Genomic DNA, 9,830 nt, shown 5'->3' on the forward strand with positions numbered 1-9,830 from the left:
ACGCAATCGCATACGTTTGCACAATCTATAGAGCCTTCTTGATCACGTGAGGACAAGCTTTGAGGAAGAGTAGTGAATCATCCGCAAACAGCTTTGCTAGAAGTTGGTCATTATTAGGAAGGGAAAGCCCTTGAATCTCCCCTCTTGCAACACTTTCTCCAAGCATTGTCACTAGTGGATGAGATCCAATGGCAAACAAAAGGGGAGCATTATTAGGAAGGGAAATCCCTTGAATCTCCCCTCTTGCAACACCGTCTCCAAGCATTGTCACCAATGGATGATATCCAATGGCAAACAAAAGGGGAGTTAGTGTGAAACCTTGCTTAATAGATCTTTTACCCCACAATCTGCTCATTAAATAAGAGATCAGATTGGATACTAGCACCCAATGTGCAAACCAACCGACACATCCTCGGCCCGAAGCCTAGCAATTTCATTACCTCTTCAATGAAAGACCATGTGATCCTATCATACGCTTTATCTAAATCCAATTCAAGAAATATACACTTTTGCTTAGTGAAGGATGCAAACTCTATGCCGATCATAGTTGTCGGAATGTTGTTGTAGATAGACCTTCCTTTTATAAATCCATGTTGGTGGGGGGTGATGACCTTTTCAAGCAGAGGAGCGAGCCTGAGAGTAACAATTTTGGTGATTATCTTGTAGGCCAATGACATCATAGTTATTGGCCGTCAGTGCTTGAGTTGGGAGCAGGAGACTTGTTTAGGAATTCGTTTGATAAGGTCCCTTTTGACACTCTAGTCAAGAGCACCGTTGACAAGAGCTTGGTTAGCCATTCGCGTGATCGGGGACTTAAGCTCCTCCCAAAATTCTATGAAGAATTCTATAGTCAAGTCGTCCCACCCAGGAGACTTCTCTTTACCCAAAGCTTGCAATGCGTGAGTGCATTCCTCCTCCGAGAATGCCTTCTCCAATATGTTGGCATCTGACCGTGACATTGTTTTTTTTACGCTCTCAGTAGAACATCTCTGGCTCCGTCCACTTTCGAGGAACTAGCCTTAGGCTAGCCAATAAGCTGTTGCAAGTGGTTAAGAATCATCTGATCCATTACATTTGGGTCCTTGATCTCCACCCCTTCCTCATCTGACAACGAGAGGACGATGCTCCGATTTCTCCTGACTTTGAGGGCCCTAAAAAAGTGAGATTGATTAGCCTTCTTTGGCTAGAGAAAAGCTCTCTGGACAAAATTTTGGCCTTCATCACCTCCTAAGTTGTTGATCAATCAGGTTGCCTTTTGCTTCAAGCCATCTTTTGTGCTTGGCTTTAGAAGCCGACCCTTCTTGCTTTTTGGTGGTTAACATCTCTACTTTGTGTGCGAGTTGCTTTAATTTCTCCTCGCGGTGTTTTTTTCTTCTAGGTTCCACTGTCTTGATTGCTTTTTGTATATTCTTGGTGAAGATATCCCAAGCCTTAGGGCTTTCCACATCCACAACTTTACACAATTTCCTTATAGCCTTTATTATCAAGCTTCTGAATAGAGAGTCTTTAAAGAGATGCGAACCAATTGTCAGAAGCTTCCTTGAACCTTGGGGGCAGTGGCCTTATTCTTTAGTTTTTTGGAATTTCAAGCTTAGCGGAAGGTGATCTGATAGGCATTGTGAAGTTACCACCTTCAAATCAAGCAATGGCGGTAGCTAGTTACCTTGATAGGAGCAATACCATCTATCTAGTCAAGATGATGTGCTAGCATATTGCAGGCTAGTATACGTAAATCCTGGCATGCTATTCCAAGGACCCACCTCCCACAAGTCCGTTAAAGCCCACTTCTCACATAGTCTTTGCCATTTAGATCTCTCTGAACCCAAAAGAATGCTCGAGGAGCCTGTTTTATCCTTTCTCTTCTCTACCATGTTGAAGTCTCCCATCATAAGCCATTCCCCTTCCACGTGTACGTCTGTCAAGTTATCCTAGAGCCTAGCTCTTTCCTTTGCCATGCAAGGACCATAGATGTTGGAAATGGTGATGTGTTTGTCCCCCCACTTGATCTTAACTCCCAAAGCTCTCCCAGATGGATGATTTAGCACCACCTTAGGTTATAGGTCCCTATCCACAACCGTCATTACACCATTGTACCCATCCCTGCCCTCCCCATTAAAAAAAAAGCTTCTTTCCCATTGCTTGTTTTCTTTTACTTGCGGCATGGAGGTGATGTTCTTGGACACCCCAAAAGTTAACTTCATTCCTTTTTCTAGCTTCCTCCCAAAATAGGAAGTTCTTCTTCTTGTTCTTGAGCCCCTTCACATTCCATGTTTGAATAATCAGCTCCTCCATTACTGAGATAGGGGAACAAATTCCTTCACATCTCGAGACTCTCCTTTTGATATCTCTTCCCTGGTGCCTCCTTCATTGGTCCTTTTCCATTCCCCACTATTAAAATGAATTTTCTCGGGGGATCCAAATCAAGGCCTTTCTTTTCTTGTAATATTGCAAAGGGATTGTGAAGAGGGACGATAGACATAATCCCTTATATTTGGGTTGGAGGTAGGGTAGAGTTTCTCTCTTTCCAAGATTTTGTAGTCTCATTGCTTGGTCCTTTAGGGATTTGCAAAGAAACACAATGCTTTTCTACCACCATCTCCCGCTGTTTGGTTACATCTTTGACGTAGATCATAGCCTCTTTTTCTTCACCTTCTCTTGACTCCTTGCTATTCTTTACCTGTTTCTCACTCACTTCAATAGTTGCTTCCATCCTGGACTCTTGTGATTTTGGGTCAATATTTACTTTGACCTTTGTGGACAATTCCTTGGCATAGTGCCCAAATTTGTTGCACTCAAAGCATGCCCCAAAGTATGTCCCAAAGTTGAGTGGGATCGTGATAAGCTATGCTCCAACATTGATGATCATGCTCTTAGGAGGTTTCTTAGACACATTCCAGCCTATGCACGCTCGATTAGAGGCTCTGCCAAGTCCTCTTTTGTTGGGAACAAACAAGGGGGTGCCTAGTTGACTTGCCAACATCTAGATATTATCCCACAACCAACTTGGTAGGCCCGCGAACTGGACCCAAACCGGATGTAACCCATGGGGGGATTTTGCCAAATCAAACACGGGCACCCATGGTACCACACAGACCATTGTCCTGTTAAACAAGAGGGAGCCTTTTTCAAGGATCTTCACAACGTTTGAGTCATCCTTGAACGTGACTGAGCAAAATCCCTAGCGAGGTATGATGTGCTATCAACTGCTTCTCCATGCCCAAGGATTTGAGGTCCCTGAATCCATTGTATCAACTCGAATCTATTCAGGACTCTCCCACTGAAGCCAAACACTATGCTTAGTTTGCATAACAAGCTGCTTTTTAATAAGCATTGGTGGAATAGCCACCGTGATGGTCTTCGCCACCTCCACCTGCTGCTGCGAAAGAGACTTCTTCATAGCACTATAAGCCAGATCCACCATCCCATCTTTGAGTAGCCCCCCTCTTTCCTTCCGTGAACAAGGTCTCTTGATACCACTAGGGCTAATCTCCATTTTGTTTGTTGACTTCTTTAAGTTCTTGCTCGAGCTGAGACTTTACATTCTTCAGTTTCTCTCGGTCTTCAACTCTAGTTCCCTCAACATTGTGGCATGTTGTAGACCAGTGTCACTGGTTAGGACCCTTCAAGATGCTCGCAAAAGAGATGCCTGGTCTGAGAGAGCCACAGCCGGCAACCGCCTTGTTGGGGTTTGTACAAATTGTTCCTTGGGGCTCCCCAGTCTTTAGCGTCTTTACCTCAAAATTGCACTCTTTAGTGTTGTTGTCGATCGCTCATCTTTTTTTGGGAGAGACACCTCCATCAAGCATTCTTCAAAACCCCCATGGATGGACCCTTAATCATTGATTCCTCTCTCATGATGATAACATTTAATGCACTATATGTATGCATGCTCAACCCCTTCTTCCATCAGCTTGATGCCTTCCTTCATCAATAGCTTTGTCGATGCCAGTATCTCGGAGAATTATCGGATGTACTCCTCTATGGGTAGCATCTCGAAGTCCATGCTAAAGACCGCCATGGAGCAACCTAAAGAGTGGGGGGGGGGGAGCAAACTGGTTTATGTCATGGTGTGCACGGCGCCTAGTAGAGGATAGTTAAAAGGCAACCTGCGACAAAGATAAATGAAAAGGGAGAGACTCCAAAGAGAGATAAAGCGCCGAACATAGGACCGCCGAAAAAGGTTGAATGTACAGGGCACCGCCAAAATAGGACGCGCTGAAGATAGCTAGGTTTCTAGTTTTGAGAGGCAGGCGGCCCACCAGGGTCAAGAAATTTGGGATTGCAACCCCACAACTGCAAGCCTTGAGCGGGGTAATGGAGAGAAGCACACAACCAACTCTAGCCCTCCTTAAGTAATCGCCATTGCCAAAGCAAAGCCAAAATGCTATGTGTTCAAAAGGCGAGATCTTATTTTGCCATGGTGAATATAACACAAAAGAGAGTTTTAATACACAACAGATTTAGCCATATTAGTTTTAATACACAACAGATTTAGCCATATTGAGTTTCCAAAGAACCATATAAAACCTTATATGTAAGCTAGTGGTATACTAGTTTCTTTCACTATAACTCTTATAAGTGCAAGAAGGGGTGTCATAATTAGCTTATACTAAATGTAAATAGGGGTTTTTAAAGACTCTCCACTCACAAGTGACATGCCTTTTTCTACAAAGAGTGAATCCCCAAGGATTGCAATCTCCAAGAGGCACCATTGAAACATATATGTGAAGGATATTGTTCCAATGCATACTGCACTTTTGGGAATCGTTTGTACTTCATGACTTTTATTGATGATTATTGTAAGCGTGCATGGGTGTATCCACGAAAATTCCAAAGTGTTTATGTGTCTCAATTTTCTTTTTGCTTATGGTGGCAAGTTGTGGAATGAAACACCAATATACGATTCCATATAACCCTCAACAAAATGGTTTTTCTAAGAGGAAAAATAGGTAAGTTATGGAGATGGCATGATGTATGGTCAGAAGCCAAGCTTTTCCATATGCATTGTGGCTTGAAGTTGTCATGTGTGCTATGTATGTCCTAGAGTGTCCCATTACTAATATACTATAGTCTATCATTACTTATGAGGCTTGGCATGGCAAAAGCCATCCATTGGTCACTTGTGTTTGTTTGGTTGCTTGAATTATGCTTTGGTGCTTGAGAAATACTATAGAAAACTAGATCATAAGGCTGTGAAATGTATTTTTGTTGGTTATAGTCTATTGGATACATTTTGAAATCAAAGGCTATAGGTTGCATCATCTGAAAACAAAGCGTATCAAGGCTAGTTGAGATTTTCTTTTTGTGGAAGATGCAATTCAACCCTCCTTAGATGTGCCAAGGAGATAGGTATGAGCGCATAGATTGTATGTGATACTTTATTCACTATTTTCAATTAATGGTTGGAGTACAAATGGAAATCCTAATGAAGCACATATGCAACCTATGTAGGTTTCAAATGACATCACAGATCAGCCATTTTTTGATGTAGCTACAAGATAATTGATAAGGACAGGGCTAAAAAAAAAACAAGCTGTAGAAATGCCAAGATGGTTGGTGCAAACCTTGTGTGATAGTTTATTGGATGCACCTTTGTCTATTCATACTCATATAGATTTTCAACATACCTCTTATGTCAGACAAGGGCCAGAGGCCGGGGACAATCTGAACGGTTTGAGGGTGCTTATTGGCAAGAACATACCGTACCCAGCTATGAAGTGAATTAGCCTTGGTAATTCAATACGGCAAAGTCATAGAAAATCGTCGATGGCGATCGCAAACTACAAAAATTTCAACCCAAGCACGAACTTTGCCGATATTGGAATGTCCGTTGAAAAGAACCGTGTCTAATCTACCAATTGTCCACTCGTAGATAACAACAAGGTACTACTAGCATCGACCGGTTGATATAGTGGATCTCATGGTAGACACTGTTTTTTCCAAGCAAAAAATGTCACTAAATCAATAATATTGAACAATTTGCACTTTTAAAATTCTAGAAAATCTTTGAAATTTTCTAAGTTTAGACAGATTCTATAGTTGCACTTGATTTAACTTGCCTTGGTTACCTTTCCTTGGGAGCTTGCCAAATTAGTAACCGAGGAGAGAAGTAGGGGGGGGGGGGGGATGCTAGCCATGGACACCCTCCCTTGCTTAATTATTTTTTGAAATTCAACCCCTAAAGGGTGACTTTGGGCACCCCCAAGTGGGAAATATCCAAGCTCTATAACCTGGGGTGATGGCAGGTAGCGCGGGCCGAGAGGGAAAGAGAGTTGCAGAATGCACCACAAAGAGAGAGAGAGAGAGAGAGAGAGAGAGAGAGAGAGAGAGAGAGAGAGAGAGAGAGAGAGAGAGAGAGAGAGAGAAGCAAAAATTTCCCCTATCCTCATCGCAATTTTTTTGATCCCTTGTCCTTGCAATTCTTTGCTGGCCGTTTTTGCTTTTGTGCCTACTAAGTCACCATGCCCACGCTTCACTTTCTTCCTTGAGAGCCCAATTTAGAGCGCCAAGCAATTTTCTCTAAGGTATAGTTTTTCTCTTGCTAGCATAGCACAAAACGCCATGGATTCGAATATTGACATGCAACATACGTTTGATTTTAAAAATCTTGCACAAGTTCCACTTGTCGCTACTCTGTGGTTGGTAAATATATCAATGACACGAAGGTGCCTTAGGTCAGAAGCCAAGGGAGAGTTGTCATTTTTTAGAAAGGCATGGATGGTGTCATCCACAAATACTTTGGTGCAAGTTAGTCTTAAGGTTCAAAATGAAGGTTCAAAATGAGAGATCAAAATTTTGTCTAAGTAAAATCTAGAGAGCTTATGAAGCCAATAGCTTTTCCATCTTAGCTCCTTCATAATCTTATGCACATCTCCATCCCAAGATCTCCATGCTCAAGTTCGTAGCTTATTGAATTCAAGCGTAGGATAACTTCACATTTCCTGTAATTCTATGATTTTGCTAATATAATCTACTCACCATTGTGAAATTTTTTTGGGAGGGGGATGAAGATAAGTTCACGTTTTTTTTTTGGAGGCGATATGGAATTGCCTTTATACATGAATGATCTATCTGCGTAACCATAAGAGATTGTATGAATCTAATCAACTCATAAAATCATGTCCTTCACTTGAGTAACAAAGAGGAACATCTAAAGTGTGGGATTTTCCTAGTATTTTAGTTTTCCATGTAAAAGGTTGAGGATGGAGAGGGGAAAACATTCGATATAGAAGACCAAGCAATTCTTTGTTAGCAAGATGTGAAAAAAAAATGGTACTAGATTCTCCTCTTGTCTATGACATTAGAAGCACCATCCAATGCTTATACCCAGTCTCCTTGACTGTGAGCCAATCCGTATAGCCTTTTACAAGATAGTCCAGAACAAAGTGGCTATTTACATGAAGGTAGCCCAAAATGACCTAGACATGGAGTATTATTGGGAGTCAATCCAGTGAGCTTCTAGATTGAAGTGAGTTGTCCTTAAGGGATGATTATTAATAGAATTATTTAATGATTGGTGCTACAACTTACCATAAACTTGACATCATCTTGGGGTAAATACTCTCTAAAATAGCAAGGTAAATTGTTGAAGATCACACAACCTATCTGGGGTGAGAGAAGCAACCATGTGGGAGACACTTAATATGTTGAATATATCAAGAAGTCAATTAGAAGTTAATGAGATCAAGGGTAGGTCTTTTAAATGTTGGGTATATGGCCTTTGGCATGTGCACCAACATATGGTGTGTACTTTCCTAGCCTAGTCATTAGGTCTCCCCAATCTCAAAAAATTAAAATCATTATTCTATGTGGCATTTCATCATGTGACTTGCATGTGATGTGTATGAGATGTAATAGCATCCAAATGAGTTGTACATGAGTCTAAACCACCTCCCTAGCTCATAGGTTGTTGTCACTTTTGTAGGGTTGACTTGGGGTGCCTCTTGGTGCCTCCTAGGATTCATTGGTATGCCTGCATTGTAATATACTAGCTACTTTTACTTGAGTAGCCCATCCTATACACACTTCTAGTATGAGTTTATATAAGGTCAATAATTTAATTAAATTTTTTTTGTTACATCTTGTGTATTGTGCCATTGATCATTGTTAAATTGTCATTATGAATGCTACACTTATCAACCCACCCTAATGCTTACAATGTGAATAAGAGCCATGAGAAGTAGTTAACTTCTTATGCATGTAGCATTCTAATTAGTTGTCATTCTCACTAACCAAGCACTTGAGTAGTCATGTGCGAGCATGCCCTTGAAAGAACCAAATGAGCCATTACCCTCCATTGCTAATTAGTGTTTGATTGAGAGGTATACATAATCAGTGCTTGATTAAGAGGTATACATAATCAAGTAGGGTTTTTTCATTGTCCATTTGTCAATAATCCCATCGGCTAAGTCATCGATTAAATAACAATAGATTCCAAATACTTCAGTTGGGATGGCCAATGGATGATTTAATTGATTGATTACTTCTTTGGAACATTAGAGTATCTCCTTTAAGCATATTTAGCACCATTTTTTATAATTTTGCACCTTCAATTAAGTTTTCTTGGCATCAACAACCTTGTATGTTTCTCACCTCACCTTCAATTAAGTTTTCTTGGCATCAACAACCTTGTACGTTTCTCACCTCATTCCAAAGCTCTCGTTAACCTTCTAGTAGAGACCACAAGCTTGCAATTTGGACACCATTAACTCAAGTAATTGAAATCTTAATCATGTGGCTTAATGTAACCCCAAAGAAGTCAAGTTTAAGACCTATTCTTCTCAATCTCACTACAAGCTAAGAAGCGAGGGCACTGTGCTAGCTTTTGCTAAGTATAGCAAATCTTTTATTGTGTGGTGTGGTCACGGGCTCAAAACCTATTTTATTGTTTAAATTAGCTGCAGGTTTGGGGGGTATGGTTCTCAGTTGTGCAAATGATTTGGTATAATGAAGCGACATGGGTAGATGAAGCTCATGCAAGAGGCGTGTGTGCTAAAGGACACTCTCGTGTGACCCTTTTAAAAACACTTTTCCAGACATCATCTCCACAATGAGATGCAATTTATACACCTTTTAGGTTTGCTGGGGCAAGCTCAAAGGTCCCAAAGGCCCCAAACCATTTGGCCAACACCAGGTTCTTACAAGCGGTTCTCTTTCTCTAAGGACCAAAAGGCCTCAAGCCTATTGGCCAAGACTTGGTTCCCACCAACATCCCTTAGCAATTGGTGTTAAGCCATTCAAGGGATTGTGCCCTTCTTGGATAAGTCTAGGGAAATTGATCTCAAGCAGAATTGCCAAGTGTTGGATGTTCATTAGGCACCAATGCAATTCCATACCTGAAGCAACATAAAATATTTGATAATCCCACAAATATCACACAACATACGTTCCAAGCTATGATAATAGTGTAATGATAGGGAACATCATAATACACAATGGACACAACACATAAAGATTTAGAAGACAAAGATAGCTCCAAGTCAAGAAACAAAATCATTGAATTGTATTAACGAGTGATAAGTATTTGCAATACATCTTTTACATACACTAACAACTCAAGTAGAGAATCAAATCCATCTTGATCAAAATGTGGTCTTAAATGTCTGTTAAAAGGTTATTTCAATCATGTTTGAATTTATTATTATTATGTAGCTGGATTCAACATTGCCCCAAGAATAGAACAAAAACATTGAGGTTAGAACCTCCTAGTAAAAACATCAATTGTCACTCTTATCGCCTACTAGTGTGTGTTGTTGGGATTCACTTATTGTCAAGAGAGTTTTTTTTTGTTATTTCTCTTCCGCTATTTTGATCACCATTGATTATTGCTC

This window comes from Adiantum capillus-veneris, chromosome 4, assembly GCF_014529385.1.
Source record: "Adiantum capillus-veneris isolate H3 chromosome 4, ASM1452938v2, whole genome shotgun sequence".
NCBI lineage: Eukaryota > Viridiplantae > Streptophyta > Polypodiopsida > Polypodiales > Pteridaceae > Adiantum > Adiantum capillus-veneris.